This window comes from Triticum dicoccoides, chromosome 6B (assembly GCF_002162155.2).
Source record: "Triticum dicoccoides isolate Atlit2015 ecotype Zavitan chromosome 6B, WEW_v2.0, whole genome shotgun sequence".
Classification (NCBI taxonomy): domain Eukaryota; kingdom Viridiplantae; phylum Streptophyta; class Magnoliopsida; order Poales; family Poaceae; genus Triticum; species Triticum dicoccoides.
The window spans coordinates 229551551-229570992 of NC_041391.1; the positions used below are offsets into that span (position 1 = coordinate 229551551).

The 19442-nt window shown below is 44.1% G+C and overlaps 1 long non-coding RNA gene across 2 annotated transcripts; it reads left to right on the forward strand.

Annotated features, from left to right (window-relative positions):
• Nucleotides 1-429: 429 nt before the first annotated feature.
• Nucleotides 430-5377, forward strand: LOC119325175. Of its 2 annotated transcripts, none has more exons than XR_005157369.1 (4): nucleotides 430-948; nucleotides 1031-1165; nucleotides 3344-3541; nucleotides 3643-5377. It is a non-coding gene; the product is annotated as an uncharacterized LOC119325175 (long non-coding RNA). The 2 variants fall into 2 exon arrangements; XR_005157370.1 differs by having other exon boundaries at nucleotides 1031-1108.
• Nucleotides 5378-19442: the final 14065 nt, after the last annotated feature.

Consider the following 19442-nt stretch of genomic DNA (forward strand, 5'->3'; position numbering starts at 1 on the left):
GGGAGTACCTTGCTCTGATACCAATTGAAAGTGCTACTATCGACTAGAGGGGGGTGAATAGGCGATTTTTATGAAAGTCTTCAAAACTTGGAAGTTTCGAAGACGAACAACAGATATAACCTAATTGATATGCAGTGAAAGATAAACTACCCTAAACAAGCTATAGTCAAGTATGTAATCTCTACTACTATTAAACAAGCAAACATATTCATCGCTAAGTGCACACAGCCTAACGTACTCATAACAACACGGATCAATTACACCCTCACGATTAGATCACTTTATCTGATCTAACCATTAAGATTATACTAACCCTCAGTCAAATCTGCGTTTAGCAATTTAGTCCGGCGGACGACAACTCTGCCAGCGAGCAGAGAGAGGTTCAATTGGCAACCACGTAATCCCACCCTCAATTATCGCTAACCTCCCACCTAATCGCACCTCGAAATAAGCACTAACCCCAAATCCCGGCGTCCAGCTCTCCCAAATCTTGGTTCAGGAAATCCACCAGGGCGCCCCTGCCCGATCCTACCTACGCCACTGGCTCCCATCCTGCCGCCGCCTCCATTGTGAGAACCGTGGCCAGAAGAGGAGGACAAGCACGGCAACGACGCCAACGCCGTCGTCTCTCCCTGTTCATAATAGGTGTGCCGACACCCCTCTCCATCTCCGGCTGCGCGGGCATGACGCAGCTCGCACGGTGTTGAGCGGCGCCTATGCAGCAGCCCTTAAACAGCGGCGGCTCGGCACGGGCGGCGACAGGCTGCAGGGCCGCGGCGCTGGCGCTCGTGCGGCACATGGCGTGGCTCTAACAGGCAGGCAGCTGGGAGCGTCGACGCATGCATCACGGCCGCGCCAGCGGGGCAACGACGTATGCGGATCTCGAGATTCACTGGGTGTGCTGCGGCAGCAACAGAGGCTCGCCGCTAGGGGCAACGACGTGTGCAGGTACCGTTTTTTCACACGATTGTTCTACAGTTTCGTTCTAATAATTCTTATGTGCATTTGGTCACATGATTGTTCTCTCCAGCTGTTCGTTTTCCTCATGGGACAATCGAAGTTTGCCGGTCTTCGGCCGCCCCTTGCTGCTCCATTCACATATATACAGGTCGAAGTCTTTGTTCTTTCTCTTAGGCCGGATGATGTCCTTTGATTTGTGATCTGGGTGATGGCATCTATCATTTTCGGCCGCAAAGGTGCGCTACCTCATGCCTCTTGTGGTTTCTAATAACGAAATATGTAAGTGGCAACCGTGTGGCAGATTGCAAAACTGCCACACGCATCCAGCACCGTCCGTTTCGGCCGCCCTCGCGATCTCCTTCCTTTCCCGCACGTACTCGCGATCTCATTCCTTTCCCGCATGTCCTCACGATCTCCTTCCTTTCCTCCTGATCTCCTTCCTTTCCCGCCCTCCTGATTTCCTTCCTTTTCACGCGCCTTCCAAATTTTTGCGCAAAAATAATGCTTGAATTGGGATTTGAACTCTGGTCTGCAGGTAATCAACAAGGGGAGCTAACCACCTCACCTATGACACTCATTGTTGAACAAGCTAAGGAAAATATTGTTTTGACATGTTTTGCCTTTAATATTTTAGCACTGAAAAACTTATGTTTCATCTATCAAACCTGGCACATAAACTTTTCCCGTGGTAAATTCTCCATCACCACCACGATAAATGATGCGCCACCAACATGATAACTTTTGTATACCACGCGGTACATTATGTGTAAGTAGCATGGTCATAAGCATTGAAGGCGTGATAACTTTGATGAAAGCATCGTGGTAACTTTGATCATTGGGAAGAAATTTGTTAAACCCCGGCCTTCGGTAATTTCTGTAAATAGCACGACAACATTCACGCCATAGACCTGATAATTTAGATACAAACATCGTGGTAACTTTAACCATTGGGGAAGAAAAATATGAAAAGATACCAGATAATTTATGTGTAAATAGTTGGTAATATACGCAATGCACATCTGATAACTGAGGTAGAAACACCATGGTAACTTTGACCATAGGGAAGCTTTTTTTTTGAAAAGATACTCCGGTATCTTCTGTGTAAATAGCACGGTACTATACCTCCCTTCCCTGGTATTTTTATGTGTAAATAGCATGAAAACATATGCACCGCGATAACTAAACACCATGATAAGTTTTTGACGATGGGAGGAAATTTTGCTGAAACATACCCCTGATAAATTTTGTGTAAATAGCATGATATTTTAAGCACTGCGGGCTTGATAGGTTACCTAGAATCACCATGATAACCTTTTGTCCCGGGAAAAAGTTGTTCAAAACATCCCCGATAATTTTGGTGTGAATAACATGATAATATAAGCACCACATAACCGATAACTTACAATATAATTATATAAACATGATGGTAACTTTTTACCAAAGGAAAACAAGTTGTTAAAAACATACACTCGCCTCGCAGGGCCTTAGATGAACACAACACATGATGTGCCACGGAAAAACCACATAATGTTTGGTGTCATGAGAGGCACACGTGCTCGTGGGTTGGCCCAAAAAACGGCCCACTTTGATCTACTATAGGCGTGATAAGTTATGCAAAAACATCATGGTAATTTTTGACCTATGAAAAAAGTTACCGAAACACACCCAGATTTTTAGGTGTAAGTACCATGATAATATACGAACTGTAGACTCGGTAACTCATGTACAATCCCCCATGGTAACTTTGACCAGGGACGAGGTTCATGTACACATACCCTGATAACTTATGTGTAAGTACCACGGTATTTTACACATCGAAGACCTTATAACTTGTGTACAAAACACAGTGATAACTTTGAAAGGGGTGTTGTTGAAACATAGTACCTGGTAAGTTCTATGTAAATAGCACGGTAACTGACGCAACACAGGCCTGATAAATTGCATGCGAATACCATGGTAACTTTGTCTTGAGGGAAAATCATGGTAATTTTCTGTACTTTTTTGTAGTAACACAACTGTAAAAAAAAGGATCAAAACGATTAGTTTCTTTAGTTTGAGCAACAAATACCTAAGAGTGAGTTGGTTGTGGTGGCGTGCTTTGGTGCCAAAGAGGTGTGGGTTCAAATCCCACTTGCGCAATTTTTTTATCATGTGATAGACGTGAAAAAGTGATAGTTTTCTCGAGGGAGAGCGCGCGAGATGTGCGGGAGAAGCAGATTTCTTAGACGAGCCTGCAGGGTCACTCGAAAGAAGATGGGGTCGAAGAAAGGGGGATCATGTGGTACTTTAAAGTAAAAGAAGTAGAGGTGTGGCAGTTTTGCTTATATGGCACACATGTGCCAAATATCACAGTCCTTCTAATAAATTGTTGTGTGTTGTGCAGCTGAAAAAACCCATTCAGGTTCTGCATCCGCCCATCAGGTTCCTTTCTTATTGACCCTTCAAGCGTGGAGTCTTTTAGAGGCAGCCTTCGTGTTTTTCCCTTCCACTGGAACTCCATGCAGAGTCTGAGTTCAGGGGAGTGTATTGGCCTTCAAAAGAAGAATAAATGGTTGGTCGTTCATCTTTGTTATGTTCCTAGGTCAGTTTCATGGAATCCCATGCTATTTATTATGTAAATTGCGTTCAAGATATTTCCTCTTACGGTCATGAAGCTTGTGGGCACTTTTTATCTGTGTCTAGGTCTTTGGAGTTTGCGGTGTGCCGGTTTTATTGCTCAGATGAAACAGATACCGTGTGCTCTTACAGAGTTAAGATGAATCTCCTTTGAGTTGCAGGCCGGAAGGTAGTGAAAATTAATAATCTTAAAAGTCTCCACTTTGGAGCAGAAAAATGTTGATAGCTCAACATGCACTATGATCCAGGTCAGTAGTTGAACTTATAAGTCAAAACACACACAAGGGTTCATGTAAATATATTGCAGGTTCACATTATTATACTATACACACACAGCAGTCTTGTGTTTGAAGTGGCTATTACATATGTGCTGACCGCACGAAGCCGCAATTTTTTTTAATAAACTATTTCTGAAAAGATGTGTAATGTATTTTCGAGCAAGTTTAAGTCTCCACAAATCGCTGTATCTGATGCATCGATAGATCACTACCACTATGTTTTTTTATTTAGAAATGTCTTTTTTTCAGTTGCTTGGTCCTTCTCTCAAGAGACAAAAAAGGGTCATCATGAATTTGCAATAGTTAGATCTATAGTTACATTTTTTCCGCAGAATAACACATGGAAATTCATGGTTTATCAGTTATATTCTTAGTGTGTAACTGTAAACATGTATGAATTTCGTCTGCTTCCAAACATTCTCCTTTTGATTATTATTGGTTGAGGCGTAGCTTTGTTATGTCGTCTAGAGTTCCAATATGCTACATATTGGTTGATATGTGCATTGGACGTGCTCGATTGCATGTATATATTGCTCCTCTGGCCTCTGCACCTCGAAACAGACACCTCGATGGCCTGGCAGATTATTGCGGCCTTGGATTTGTAGCCGTGGCCAATGCGTACACAAGGGCAGTGATCCGTTTCACCACTTGAGGCCCAGCGGAGGTATTTCTACTTTCTTGCCCCGAAACTGCTGTACACACGATTTATTGATGCACGACTTGTGCACGACTTGATTAGAAGCCACGCAGATTGGGAAAGAAGAAATCTAATGGTCTAGATGACTTGTCGTCTGTCAATCGTGCATGAATCCGTCGTCCGCATATCAGTGCTCTTCTTGCCCTCAATTTTTGTTGCACACCAACTCTTTATTAGTTACTCTCTCCGTCCCATAATGTAACACTTTTTTGACACTATACTAGAGTCAAAAAACGTCTTGCATAATGAGGAGGGAGTATTTTATATAGTTTCATATCTACTAATTTTTAAAGACACTATTTTACTTTGGTTCTTCAACATTTTGGCCAATTTAAGCAGAAAATACTTGAAGCCACATACATGAAATAATGCAAACTTTATATGGTTGTTTTTCTTTCCATGATTTCTCTGTTCCCAAATGTTTGTTTTGGATGTTGCTTCGCATAAGATAACTATAAACTATTATCTGTGACAGTGGCCAAGTCAGAGTCTTAAGTCTTTTTTAATAAGCATCGGTATATATTGCTTTGCTTGGGGTAACATGAAACTATTCTCGGTGACAGTCAAGACCAAACTTTGCAAAGTAAAGACCCCTCCCACAATTCCTTAGTTCTACTTCTACTACAGACCTGGATGGTGAAGAAGAGCATGCTCAACTATTTTTGAGAGGTTGCAGAACATGCAAGCATCGGAGATGGCATAGCCTTGTCTGAAACGACATTGGTTGGTGAACCTCTTACGGTCCGGCAGCCATATGGACAAATCATAACTATTCGTTGAATATATTTTCTGATTCAGAGTTGCAAAAGGGGAGCATTTTATAAAAGTACAAAGGCTGTAAAATATGTTGTGATTTGGTATCTCTCCCTACGCACAGAACTTTTTTTTATCATTCTCCTAATTGTACTAGCCAATGTCAGGGGTTTAATTGTGACTAGCAAAAGAGGATGCAATGATTAGGGTTATTATGTGCACATTTGGCTTGCGTACTTGTGTTATATCAAAATGGATTGGTTACAAATTATGTGTATCAATGAAGACGTGTGTTGCACGTGCACACTTACTAGTGACGTGAAAGTACAGGACTAATAGCAGTTAGGTAGTAAGGATCAAGATGGAAGATAGTGTGAAGCCAATCAACAATAGTAGTCAATCAATGAAGTCAAACAGATAAACAGATAGGCAATGACTTCACGAAGACAAACTTAAGTAAGGTTGGAAGGGATAGAACCAGTTGCTCGTTGAAGACACAGGATTTGTTGGACCAGTTCCAGTTGCTGTGACAACTGTACGTCTGGTTAGGGAGGCTGAGATTTAACTCAGAAGACCGTGTCTTCACCTTATTCCCCTTGAGCTAAGGACACCTAGTCCTCGCCCAATCACTCTGGTAACTCTTCAAGGGAGACTTCCAAACCTTCACAGACTTCGTTCACCGGCAATCCACAATGACTCTTGGATGCTCAGAACGCGACGCCTAACCGGCTGGAGGATTCACAGTCCTCAAGTGTAATAAGTCTTCAGGTCACACAGACAGAAAGACTTCAGTGATGCCTAACACTCTTTGGCTCTGGGTGTTTGGGCTTTGTCCTCGCAAGGATTTCTCTCTCTCAAACGCTTCGAGGTGGGTTGCTCTCAAACGACAAAAGCCGTGCACAAACTCTGAGCAGCCACCAATTTATGGTGTAGGGGTGGGCTATTTATAGCCACTGGGCAACCTGACCTGATTTGTCCAAAATGACCCTGGGTCACTAAGGAACTGACACGTGTTCCAACTGTCAGATTTCAAACACACGCGGCAACTTTACTTGGGCTACAAGCAAAGCTGACTCATCCAGCTCTGGATAAGATTTGCTCTCACTGTCTTCGCTCGAAGACATAGGATTTGAGTTGAGCATCACATCAGTCACTCTGGCTTAGTTCACTTGGACCCCACTTAACAGTACGGTGGTTCCTATGACTCAACAAAGAAGAAAAGAAAGCAACGAAACCACACAGTCTTCGCGCTCCAAAGTCTTCACACAATGTCTTCTCATGTCATAGTCTTCAAGATGAATATCTTCTCTTACCACCATTGTCTTCAATGTCTTCATACATTTTTAGGGGTCATCTCCGGTAGGTAAACCGAATCAATGAGGGACACTACCTGCGTTATCCTGCAATTCTCACAAACGCATTAGTCCCTCAACCAACTTTGTCGTCAATACTCCAAAACCAACTAGGGGTGGCACTAGATGCACTTACATATACTATCCTTGAAGGGGTCAAGGTGACACATGTAAGGGAGATGATTCATCTTTATGTATGTGAAGTAGAGGTCGCACGTGTCACTTGCCAAATGGGCTCTTGACATGGTGATGCCCGTAGGATGCTCTGCATCATCCCCTCCCCCTTGGGAAAGATATGTACTCGGATCGAAAACCAAATCACCATGGGAAAGAGATGGTGTCGCCATGTAGAAGTGGTTGATCACCAAGTTCTCGTCATCTTGAAGCTCGAAATGGGCACTGTCCAATGTCGCATCGTCTTGGGATTCCTTCAAAAGAAGCAAGGACAACAAACACTTGGAAAAACAAATATGGTTAGCGTTCGTGCCAAACCAAGCATTCAAGCGGTGATTCACCCAACAAGTGTCGTCATCAAGCATAGCATATGGTGTAGTGAATATAGTGTGGCACTCAACACAATAGAAAGAGCAATTGTTTGTCATGTGTGAGGCAATCAAGTCAAAGCATGTAGCGATCAATGGGACATGGCATATGTGAAGAAATGACATTGTTGCAACTAGACATGTGATAGGAGCAAGTAATCCAAGAATTGGATGTAACACACAAGGTAGATATGTCATAAGGCATGGAAAGGTGAAAATGACAAGTCGAAGCAAGATCTCCAACATGTGCGCAATCAAGCGGCCCAAGATGAGCAAGAAGTCCAATGGAGCAAGCAACACAAGTAGTATGATCCATAATATCCAAGCTCATGGTTTGGGGGTTCTCGAAAGAGAAGGATATCACCTTGAAAGCATGTCCTTGTGCATCCTTCACAATGCCAAAGCACAAGCAAGTACAATGTAGAAGCGTTGTGATCGAAGGTGGTTCGCTCTCAAGAGCTCGAATGGTCAACTCACGTGAAGTGGAAGTCGACACGAAGTTCAAGTATCCTACACATGCACACAACAAAACAAAGAGTGTATGTGCATGGTAGATAAACACATCATCCATCATGATGGTTCTCTTCTCTTGCACATAATCATTAGTAGCAAAAGTGCATGAAGAATATGATGCAACAATCTTTATGTTCATGGCATGATGCATAAGGTGCAAAGAAGACACGCATGCTTAACAAGAATTATGTCAAAATCTCCAAATATATGCAAGAATGCTATGGGGGCAATCTCATTAGCAAGATTATGATCATTACTGCACTCAATACATGGCAAATCATCTAGCATGAGTGAGGCAACATATGGAGATATATGACAAGAAGCAATAGCAATCATGTGCAAAGCATGGCAATGGTTGTCATCAACCGCATGAAACGACTAAGTATGAATCATGGGTGATGCAACATAAGCAAGCATGTCAATCATGTCGTGCAAACTACTGGAGCGAAGATGCAACACACTAGGGCAAATCATGGCAATCATGTCATGTGAGCAAATCGTAGGCATAGGCAATGCACATGACATATCGCAAGCACGAACATAAAGCAAGAATATAGTATCATCATAGGAATGGGTCACAAATGGAACATGGCAATAACAAGCAATATCTCCATCAAGCTTGCAAATACACATACAAGTACTAGAATCAATCATCATGTGTAATGCAAAGCATGGTTCACAAGTACATGTCAAAGGCATAGTAATGAGCATATCATGCAAAGTGAACATGGCAATATGGGAAAATGAGACACAATGGACAATAAGCCATAACCCTGTAAGAGTCATGTAGAAGAAATGCGCGAAGTTTTTGCACAATGGGAACGGTGGTAAGGACAATCCACGGGATCCCAAGACACCATTGCTCTCTAGAGCTCGTTTTGTCAACTCATGGGATTGTGAGGTTGACAAGTATTCATGTGTACCTACACAAAAGAGACACAAACCGAAGAAATTGTGTGCGTGGTAAATGTACACATCATCCATCATGATGTGTATGTGCACGCATGGGTTACCACAAGATGAGCATCGCTCAAAGAAATTTGATGCATGGTATAAGAACATGTCATCCATCGTGAAAGAATAGTTGTTATGTATGACACGATGGGGATGCAAATTGATCATACAAATATATGGCACATCAATATCATGTTCATGCATGGGGAGCATATTGTGCACATAATTATTGGGATCATACATTGGATGGGATGGATCAAAATCTCCTAAAATGTATGAGGAAATTATGGAGGTCTCCTCATGAGCAATATCGGAATCATAATATGGAGAAGATGGACAACATCCAAAACAATGCATATCCGAAGCTAGGTGGGTATAGCATGGCATATCAGGGAAGGTTAAAGTCTGTCAGAAAAATGAGAAACTCCGGACTTATTGCATTGGATTATATCCAAACGTCTAAAAATCTGGCAGATCCTTTTACTAAGGGTCTATCACGTAATGTGATAGATAATGCATCAAGGGAAATGGGTATGAGATGTTGGGGAACATAGTAATTTCAAAAAAAAATCCTACGCACACGCAAGATCATGGTGATGCATAGCAACGAGAGGGGAGAGTGTGTCCACGTACCCTCGTAGACCGAAAGCAGAAGCGTTAGCACAACTCGGTTGATGTAGTCGTACGTCTTCACGGCCCTATCGATCAAGCACCGAAACTACGACACCTCCGAGTACTCGCACACGTTCAGCTCGATGACGCCCCTTGTACTCCGATCCAGCCGAGTGTCGAGGGAGAGTTCAGTTAGCACGACGGCATGGTGACGATGATGATGTTCTACCGTCGCAGGGCTTCGCCTAAGCACCGCTACAATATTATCGAGGAGGACTATGGTGGAGGGGGGCACCGCACACGGCTAAGAGATCAATGATCAATTGTTATGTTTGTGGGGTGCCCCCCTCCCCCGTATATAAAGGAGTGGAGGAGGGGGCCGGCCAAGGGGGGTGGTGTGCCCTAGGGGGGGAGTCCAACTCCCACCGGGAGTAGGACTCCCCCTTTTCCTATTAGGAGAGGGAGAGGGAAGGAAGAGGAAGGAGGGAGGAAGGAAAGGGGGGCCGGCCCCCCTCCCAATTCGGATTGGGCTTGGGGGGGGGCGCCCCCTCCCTTGCTCCTTTCCCCTCCTTTCCACTAAGGCCCATTAAGGCCCATATACCTCCCGGGGGGTTCCGATAACCTCCCGGAGCTCCGGTATTGTCCCAATCTCACCCGGAACCTTTCCGGTGTCCAAATATACTCGTCCAATATATCGATCTTCATGTCCCGACCATTTCGAGACTCCTCGTCGTGTCTGTGATCACATCCGGGACTCCAAACAATCTTCGGTACATCAAAACACATAAACTAATAATATAACTATCATCTAACTTTAAGCGTGCGGACCCTACGGGTTCGAGAACTATGTAGACATGACCAAGACACGTCTCCGGTCAATAACCAATAGCGGAACCTGGATGCTCATATTGCCTCCCACATATTCTACGAGATCTTTATCGGTCAAACCGCATAACAACATATGTTGTTCCCTTTGTCAACGGTATGTTACTTGCCCGAGATTCGATCGTCGGTATCTCAATACCTAGTTAAATCTCGTTACCGAAAAGTCTCTTTACTTGTTAGGTAATGCATCATCCCGTAACTAACTCATTAGCTACATTGCTTGCAAGGCTTATAGTGATGTGCATTACCGAGAGGGCCCAGAGATACCTCTCCGACAATCGGAGTGGCAAAACCTAATCTCGAAATACGCCAACCCAACATCTACCTTTGGAGACACCTGTAGAGCACCTTTATAATCACCCAGTTACGTTGTGACGTTTGGTAGCACCCAAAGTGTTCCTCCGATAAACAGGAGTTGCATAATCTCATAGTTTCAGGAACATGTATAAGTCATGAAGAAAGCAATAGCGATATACTAAACGATCAAGTGCTAGGCTAACGGAATGGGTCATGTCAATCACATCATTCTCCTAATGATGTGATCCCATTAATCAAATGACAACTCATGTCTATGGCTAGGAAACTTAACCATCTTTGATTCACGAGCTAGTCAAGTAGAGGCATACTAGTGACATTATGTTTGTCTATGTATTCACACATGTATTATGTTTCCGGGTAATACAATCCTAGCATGAATAATAAACATTTATCATGATATGAGGAAATAAATAATAACTTTATTATTGCCTCTAGGGCATATTTCCTTCAGTTTCCCACTTGCACTAGAGTCAATAATCTAGATTACACAGTAATGATTCTAACACCCATGGAGCCTTGGTGCTGATCATGTTTTGCTCGTGGAAGAGGCTTAGTCAACGGGTCTGCAACATTCAGATCCATATGTATCTTGCAAATCTCTATGTCTCCTACCTGTACTTGGTCCCGGATGGAATTGAAGCATCTCTTGATGTGCTTGGTTCTCTTGTGAAATCTGGATTCCTTTGCCAAGGCAATTGCACCAGTATTGTCACAAAAGATTTTCATTGGATCCGATGCACTAGGTATGACACCTAGATCGGATATGAACTCCTTCATCCAGACTCCTTCATTTGCTACTTCCGAAGCAGCTATGTACTCCGCTTCACATGTAGATCCCGCTACGACGCTTTGTTTAGAACTGCACCAACTGACAACTCCACCGTTCAATATAAACACGTATCCGGTTTGCGATTTAGAATCGTCCGAATCAGTGTCAAAGCTTGCATCGACGTAACCATTTACGACTAACTCTATGTCACCTCCATAAACGAGAAACATATCCTTAGTCCTTATCAGGTATTTGAGGATGTTCTTGACCGCTGTCCAGTGATCCACTCCTGGATTACTTTGATACCTCCCTGCTAAACTAATAGCAAGGCACACATCAGGTCTGGTAGACAGCATTGCATACATGATAGAGCCTATGGCTGAAGCATAGGGAACTTCTTTCATTTTCTCTCTATATTCTGCAGCGGTCGGGCATTGAGTCTGACTCAATTTCACACCTTGTATTACAGGCAAGAACCCTTTCTTTGCTTGATCCATTTTGAACTTTTTCAAAACTTTATCAAGGTATGTACTTTGTGAAAGTCCAATTAAGCGTCTTGATCTATCTCTATAGATCTTGATGCCCAATATGTAAGCAACTCCACCGAGGTCTTCCATTGAAAAACTTTTATTCAAGTATCCTTTTATGCTATCCAGAAATTCTATATCATTTCCAATCAATAATATGCCGTCCATATATAATATTAGAAACGCTACAGAGCTCCCACTCACTTTCTTGTAAATACGGGCTTCTCCAAAAGTCTGTATAAAACCATATGCTCTGATCACACTATCAAAGCGTTTATTCCAACTCCGGGAGGCTTGATTCAGTCCATAAATGGATCGCTAGAGCTTGCACACTTTGTTAGCATCCTTTGGATCGACAAAACCTTATGGTTGTATCATATACAACTCTTCTTCCAGAAATCCATTCAGAAATGCAGTTTTGACATCCATTTCCCAAATTTCATAATCATAAAATGCGGCAATTGCTAACATGATTCGGACAGACTTAAGCATCGGTATGGGTGAGAAAGTCTCATCGTAGTCAACCCCTTGAACTTGTCGAAAACCTTTCGTAACAAGTCAAGCTTTGTAGACAGTAATATTACCATCAGCGTCAGTCTTCTTCTTGAAGATCCCTTTATTCTCGATGGCTTGCCGATCATCGGGCAAGTAAACCAAAGTCCACACTTTGTTCTCATACATGGATCCCATCTTAGATTTCATGGCCTCATGCCATTTTGCGGAATCTGGGCTCATCATCGCTTCCTCATAGTTCGTAGGTTCGCCATGGTCAAGTAACATGACCTCCAGAATAGGATTACCGTACCACTCTAGTGCGGATCTTACTCTGGTTGACCTACGAGGTTCTGTAGTAACTTGATCTGAAGTTTCATGATCAACATCATTAGCTTCCTCACTTATTGGTGTAGTCGTCACAGGAACCGATTTCTGTGATGAGCTATTTTCCAATAAAGGAGCAGGTACAATTACCTCATCAAGTTCTACTTTCCTCCCACTCACTTCTTTCGAGAGAAACTCCTTCTCTAGAAAGGATCCATTCTTGGCAACAAATGTCTTGCCTTCGGATCTGTGATAGAAGGTGTACCCAACAGTTTCCTTTGGGTATCCTATGAAAACACATTTCTCCGATTTGGGTTCGAGCTTATCAGGTTGAAGCTTTTTCACATAAGCATCAGAGCCCCAAACTTTAAGAAACGACAACTTTGGTTTCTTGCTAAACCACAGTTCATAAGGCGTCGGCTCAATGGATTTTGATGGTGCCCTATTTAACGTGAATGTGGCCGTCTCTAAAGCATAACCCCAAAACGATAGCGGTACAGTAAGAGACATCATAGATCGCACCATATCTAGTAAAGTATGATTATGACGTTCGAACACACCATTACGCTGTGGTGTTCTGGGTGGCATGAGTTGCGAAACTATTCCGCATTGCTTCAAATGTAAACCAAACTCGTAACTCAAATATTCTCCTCCACGATCAGATCATAGAAACTTTATTTTCTTGTTACGATGATTTTCAACTTCACTCTAAAATTCTTTGAACTTTTCAAATGTTTCAGACTTATGTTTCATAGTGGATATGCCCATATCTGCTCAAATCATCTGTGAAGGTGACAAAATAACGATATCCGTCGTGAGCCTCAACATTCATTGGACCACACACATCAGTATGTATGATTTCCAACAAATCAGTTGCTCGCTCCATAGTTCCGGAGAACAGCGTTTTAGTCATCTTGCCCATGAGGCATGGTTCGCAAGTACCAAGTGATTCATAATCAAGTGATTCCAAAAGTCCATCAGTATGGAGTTTCTTCATGCGCTTTACACCAATATGACCTAAACAGCAGTGCCACAAATAAGTTGCACTATCATTATCCTGCATCTTTTGGCTTCAACATTATGAATATGTGTATCACTACTATCGAGATTCATCAAAAATAGACCACTCTTTAAGGGTGCATGACCATAAAAGATATTACTCATATAAATAGGACAACCATTATTCTCAGATTTAAATGAATAACCATCTCGCATCAAACAAGATCCAGATATAATGTTCATGCTCAACGCTAGCACCAAATAACAATTATTTAGGTCTAAAACTAATCCCGAAGGTAGATGTAGAGGTAGCGTGCCGACGGCGATCACATCGACTTTGGAACCATTTCCCACGCGCATCGTCACCTCGTCCTTAGCCAGTGTCCGTTTAATCTGTAGTCCTTGTTTCGAGTTGCAAATATTAGCAACAGAACCAGTATCAAATACCCAGGTGCTACTGCGGGCTCTGGTAAGGTACACATCAATAACATGTATATCACATATACCTTTGTTCACCTTGCCATCCTTCTTATCCGCCAAATACTTGGGGCAGTTCCGCTTCCAGTGACCAGTCTGCTTGCAGTAGAAGCACTCAGTCTCAGGCTGTCACGCCCCGGATTCGATGCGCCAAGTGTCTGCCAGTTATTCGCCGTCTATGCCATGTCATTTGCTTGCGTGTTGCATTTTGTCATGTCATCATGTGCATCTCATTTTGCATACGTGTTCGTCTCTTGCATCCGAGCTTTTTCCCCGTTGTCCGTTTTGCGATCTGACACTCCTATGTCCTCCAGTGTTCCCTTTTTGTCTCTTGTTGTGAGCGGGTGTTAATCATTCTCGGAATGGATCGTGATTTGCCAAGTGGCCTTGATACACCACTGGTAGACCGCCTGTCAAGTTTCGTGCCATTTGGAGGTCGTTTGATACTCCAACGGTTAACCGGGGAACCGTAAAGCCCTTTTTGAGTTGCAGCCAACACCCCTCTAAGACAGCCCATGAACCCATCCAAACCCCCTCCATGCTCTCGGTCGTTCGATCACGATCGTGTTGGCGAAAACCGCACCCCATTTGGACTCTCCTAACTCCCTCTACCTATAAATAGGCCCTCCCTTTCCATTTTCGCGGATGAATCCTACCCCTAACCCTAGCTCCCCTCCCCCTCGCGCCGCTGGACGAAATCCCCGCCGCCGGACATGTCCGCCCGTGCCCGCAGCCAATCGTGGCTTGCCACGTCACCTCCGCCGCCGTCTCCACCGCGCGGGCCCGCGAGCCCGTCCGGGGCCCTCCCGGCCCGAGCCGCCGCCACGCCGCAGCCCGCAGGCGCCCGCGAGCGCCCGAGCCAGGGGCTCGTCCCGCGCCGCCGGCTCCTCCCGAGCTCGCCTTGCTCCGCTGCTGTTGCCTCCCGCCTCCGCCATTCCTCGCCGACTGGCCCCTCGCCGGAGTCGCAGCCCCGACGATCGAACCCCGTGCCCGCCTCACCGGACTCCACCACCAGCCTCGCCGCCGTCAAGCTCCGGCTTCCCACGCCGCCGCCCGCCATTCCTGGCCTGCCCGCGTCACCGGTGCCGCCTTAGGCGCTGCCGCCGCCGCCCTGCCATGGCCTCGGTCGGCCTCGTCGGGCAGAGCGACGAGTGTCGCCTGGGCGCCTCCCTCTCGCGCCGCGTGGGCCTCCCCGCGGTCCGGCCCAGCTGCTCCACCGGCCCACCTCGTCCTCCACTAGCCTGGGCCGAAGCCCATGGTGAGCAGTGCCTAAACCCCGCCCCATGCGTCGAATAGTTATATAGCGCCCTTTCGTTTTTTTCAGAAAAACTGCCAAGTCCCGAAAATATTGCATTCTGGTGCCATGTTCATCGCATCATAACTTGTTGCATATTAGATTCGTTTTGTGCGTACAATATATCAACCTGTTCACCATGTGATGCTCTACATTTCATTCCATTTTCCATGTTTTTTTGAGTCCATCTTGATTCCCAAATCATCGTTGCAAGAGTGCTATATGATGTTAAACTGCTAAGACTGTTATAACTTGGTGATTTGTCTTTTTCATTACATTTGGTGTGTGTGCATCCTATGAGCTTGATGTCTACATGTGTTTTGAGCTACATCATGCCATCTTTACAGTGGTGCAATCCATGTATTTTTGTGAGTCTTGTAGTGAGTGCATCGAGCTCGTGAAGTAGGGTACTTGCTGTTGCTGTTTTGCTAGTCTGAATCTGTCATAACATGATGCTATGTAAACCTGCTTCTACAAGTCATTCTATGCATAATCTGGAGATGTTCACTAAGGATGTTTTGTTAGAAATGTCATCCTCTATCCGTCTATGCCCTGGTTGCATTTATAGCCTGCTGTAGCTTGTTGTAATCTTGCTCTCAAATTGCTAAATAATGTTGCTGTCAGCCTGATAACATTAAGTTCAGTTTTGCCATGTGTTTTGCTAGTGATCCATGCATCCTATGTACATGCTCTTGCCATGCTTAGCTTCATAAACATGTATGATTACTGTTGGTTGCCATGTCATGCCATGTATTGCTCTGTGGTGAGTTGTACAAGCTCACCAACATGCCTACTTATCATTGTCCCTGCTATGTCTAAATCTGTTGTATCATTTGCCATGTTTGCATGGATGATATCATGTTTTCTGTTGATCTTTGGAATTAGTTAAGTAAGGGAGTTTTGTTCTTTGTCTTTAGTATTAGCATTCCATGCTTTTGTTTACCATGTTAAGTTCCTGTAACATGTTCTTTGGTAGCTCTAAACATTGCAACCTGATATTATTTCTGCTAAGTCTGAAACTGTTATTATTTGCAATCTTGCCATGTCCTTTTGAGCATGTTATATTGTTTTCTGGAGATAGATCAGTGTTCATGTTTTGTCATGCTTTACCTGTACTTAATGCCCATGCCTTTTGTGCTTATGTTGAGGTGCTGTAGCATATCGTTTTGATGCTTGCTAGATGCCTAGTTGCTGTTTTGAACAGCTTGTCTATACTTGTTTCATGTGTATGTGTTGAACCGTTGCTCCGTTTTGAGTGAGCTCTATATGAAACTTGCTTACTTTTGCATGTTGTTTCATGTTATCATGTTGCATCCATGTTTTGAGAGTGTTTGCTTGATGTTTGTATGCATTTTGCGTCAATGCCATGTTTAACTTGTTTTGCTCATATCTTCTAGGCCGTAGCTCCGATTTAAATGAACTCTATATGAAACTTGACTAGAATCTCGTGTAGATCATCTTGGTGCATCTTAACTTGCTGTTTAACAACTTGAACATAAGGATTATTCAGTTCTGGACCAATTTCTAAATTTGCATATGAGGACTTACCGGAATTGTTATATGTTGTTTTCGGCCTCATTTAAACTTGCTTTGATGTGTTGCTCTTGTATGCTTCATCTCTTGCCATGAGTAGCTTCATGTAGCCTTGACATGCATCATGCTTGGTTGTGCATCATGTCATGTATATGTGTGGTGTGTTTACCATGTTGTGTGCTTCTTCTCGATAGTTCCTGTTTCATTGCGATCGTGAGGATTCGTTCGTCTACGCTTGATTCATCTTCGTGGCTTCATCTTCTTCATGGACTCGTTCTTCTTCCTTGGGGATTTCAGGCAAGATGACCGTCACCTTGGATCTCACTACTATCATTGCTATGCTAGTTGCTTCATTCTATCGCTATGCTGCGCTACCTATCATTTGTTCTTCAAGCCTCCCAAATTGCCGTGTCAGCCTCTAACCTTTTCACCCTTCCTAGCAAACCGTTGCTTGGCTATGTTACCGCTTTGCTCAGCCCCTCTTATAGCATTGTTAGTTGCAGGTGAAGTTGAAGATTGCTCCATGGTGGACATGATTATGTTGGGATATCACAATATCTCTTATTTAATTAATGCATCTATATACTTGGTAAAGGGTGGAAGACTCGGCCTTATGCCTGGTGTTTTGTTCCACTCTTGCCGCCCTAGTTTCCGTCATACCAGTGTTATGTTCCTTGAGTTTGCGTTCCTTACGCGGTTGGGTGATTTATGGGACCCCCTTGACAGTTCGCCTTGAATAAAACTCCTCCAGCAAGGCCCAACCTTGGTTTTACCATTTGCCTCACCTAGCCCTTTTTCCCTTGGGTTTCCGGAGCCCGAGGGTCATCTTTATTTTAGCCCCCCCCCGGGCCAGTGCTCCTTCGAGTGTTGGTCCGAACCGAGCAACCTGCGGGGCCACCTCGGGGGAAACTTGAGGTCTGGTTTTACTCATAGCTTGACTTATCTGGTGTGCCCTGAGAACAAGGTATGTGCGACTCCTATCGGGATTTGTCGGCACATCGGGCGGCTTTGCTGGTCTTGTTTTACCATTGTTGAAATGTCTTGTAAACTGGGATTCCGAGACTGATCGGGTCTTCCTGGGAGAAGGAATATCCTTCGTTGACCGTGAGAGCTTGTGATGGGCTAAGTTGGGACACCCCTGCAGGGTATAAACTTTCGAGAGCCGTGCCCACGGTTATGTGGCAGATGGGAATTTGTTAATGTCCGTTTGTAGATAACTTGACACCAGATCCGACTAGAACGCATCAACCGTGTGTGTAGCCGTGATGGTCTCTTTTCGGCGGAGTCCGGGAAGTGAACACGATTTTGGGTTATGTTTGACGTAAGTAGGAGTTCAGGATCACCTCCTGATCATTGCTAGCTTCACGATCGTTCCGTTGCTTCTCTTCTCGCTCTTATTTGCGTATGTTAGCCACCATATCATGCTTAGTCGCTGCTGCAACCTCACCACTTACCCATTCCTTTCCCATTAAGCTTTGCTAGTCTTGATACCCATGGTAATGGGATTGCTGAGTCCTCGTGGCTCACAGATTACTACAACAACAGTTGCAGGTACAGGTTATCCGATGATCATGACGCGAGAGCGATGCTTGCTTGTTTTGGAGTTCTTCTTCTGCTTCTTCTTTGATCAGGGGATAGGTTCCAGGTCGGCAGCCTGGGCTAGCAGGGTGGATGTCGTTTGAGTTTCTGTTTGTGTTTCATCCGTAGTCGGATGTTGCTCTCATGTATGATATTGTTGTATTCGTGTGGCATTATGTGCCTCTTGTATGTATCCCCAAATATTCTGTAATGGTTGATGTAATGATATCCACCTTGCAAAAGCGTCTTCAAGATGCGCTTCTATCCTTGGTGGGACCTTCGAGTCTCTTTAGGATAGGGTCGCATCTTGGGCGTCACACTGGCTTAGGTCCAGACTTGGGTTTCTTCTCTTGAGCAGCAACTTGTTTGCTGTTATTCTTGAAGTTCCCCTTCTTTTTCCCTTTGTCCTTTTTCTTAAAACTGGTGGTCTTATTGACCATCAACACTTGATGCTCCTTCTTGATTTCTACCTCCGCAACCTTTAGCATCGCGAAGAGCTCGGGAATTGTCTTTTCCATCCCTTGCATATTATAGTTCATCACGAAGCTCTTGTAGCTTGGTGGCAGTGATTGAAGAATTCTGTCAATGACGCTATCATCCGGAAGATTAACTCCCAGTTGCATCAAGTGATTGTTATACCCAGACATTCTGAGTATATGCTTACTGACAGAACTATTCTCCCCCATCTTGCAACTATAGAACTTATTGGAGACTTCATATCTCTCAATCCGGGCATTTGCTTGAAATATTAACTTCAACTCCTGGAACACCTCATATGCTCCACGACGTTCAAAACATCGTTGAAGTCCCGGTTCTAAGCCATAAAGCATGGCACATTGAACTATCGAGTAGTCACCAGCTTTGCTCTGCCAGATGTTCATAACATCTGGTGTTGCTCCTGCAACAGGTTTGGCACCTAGCGGTGCTTCCAGGACGTAATTCTTCTATGCATCAATGAGGATAATC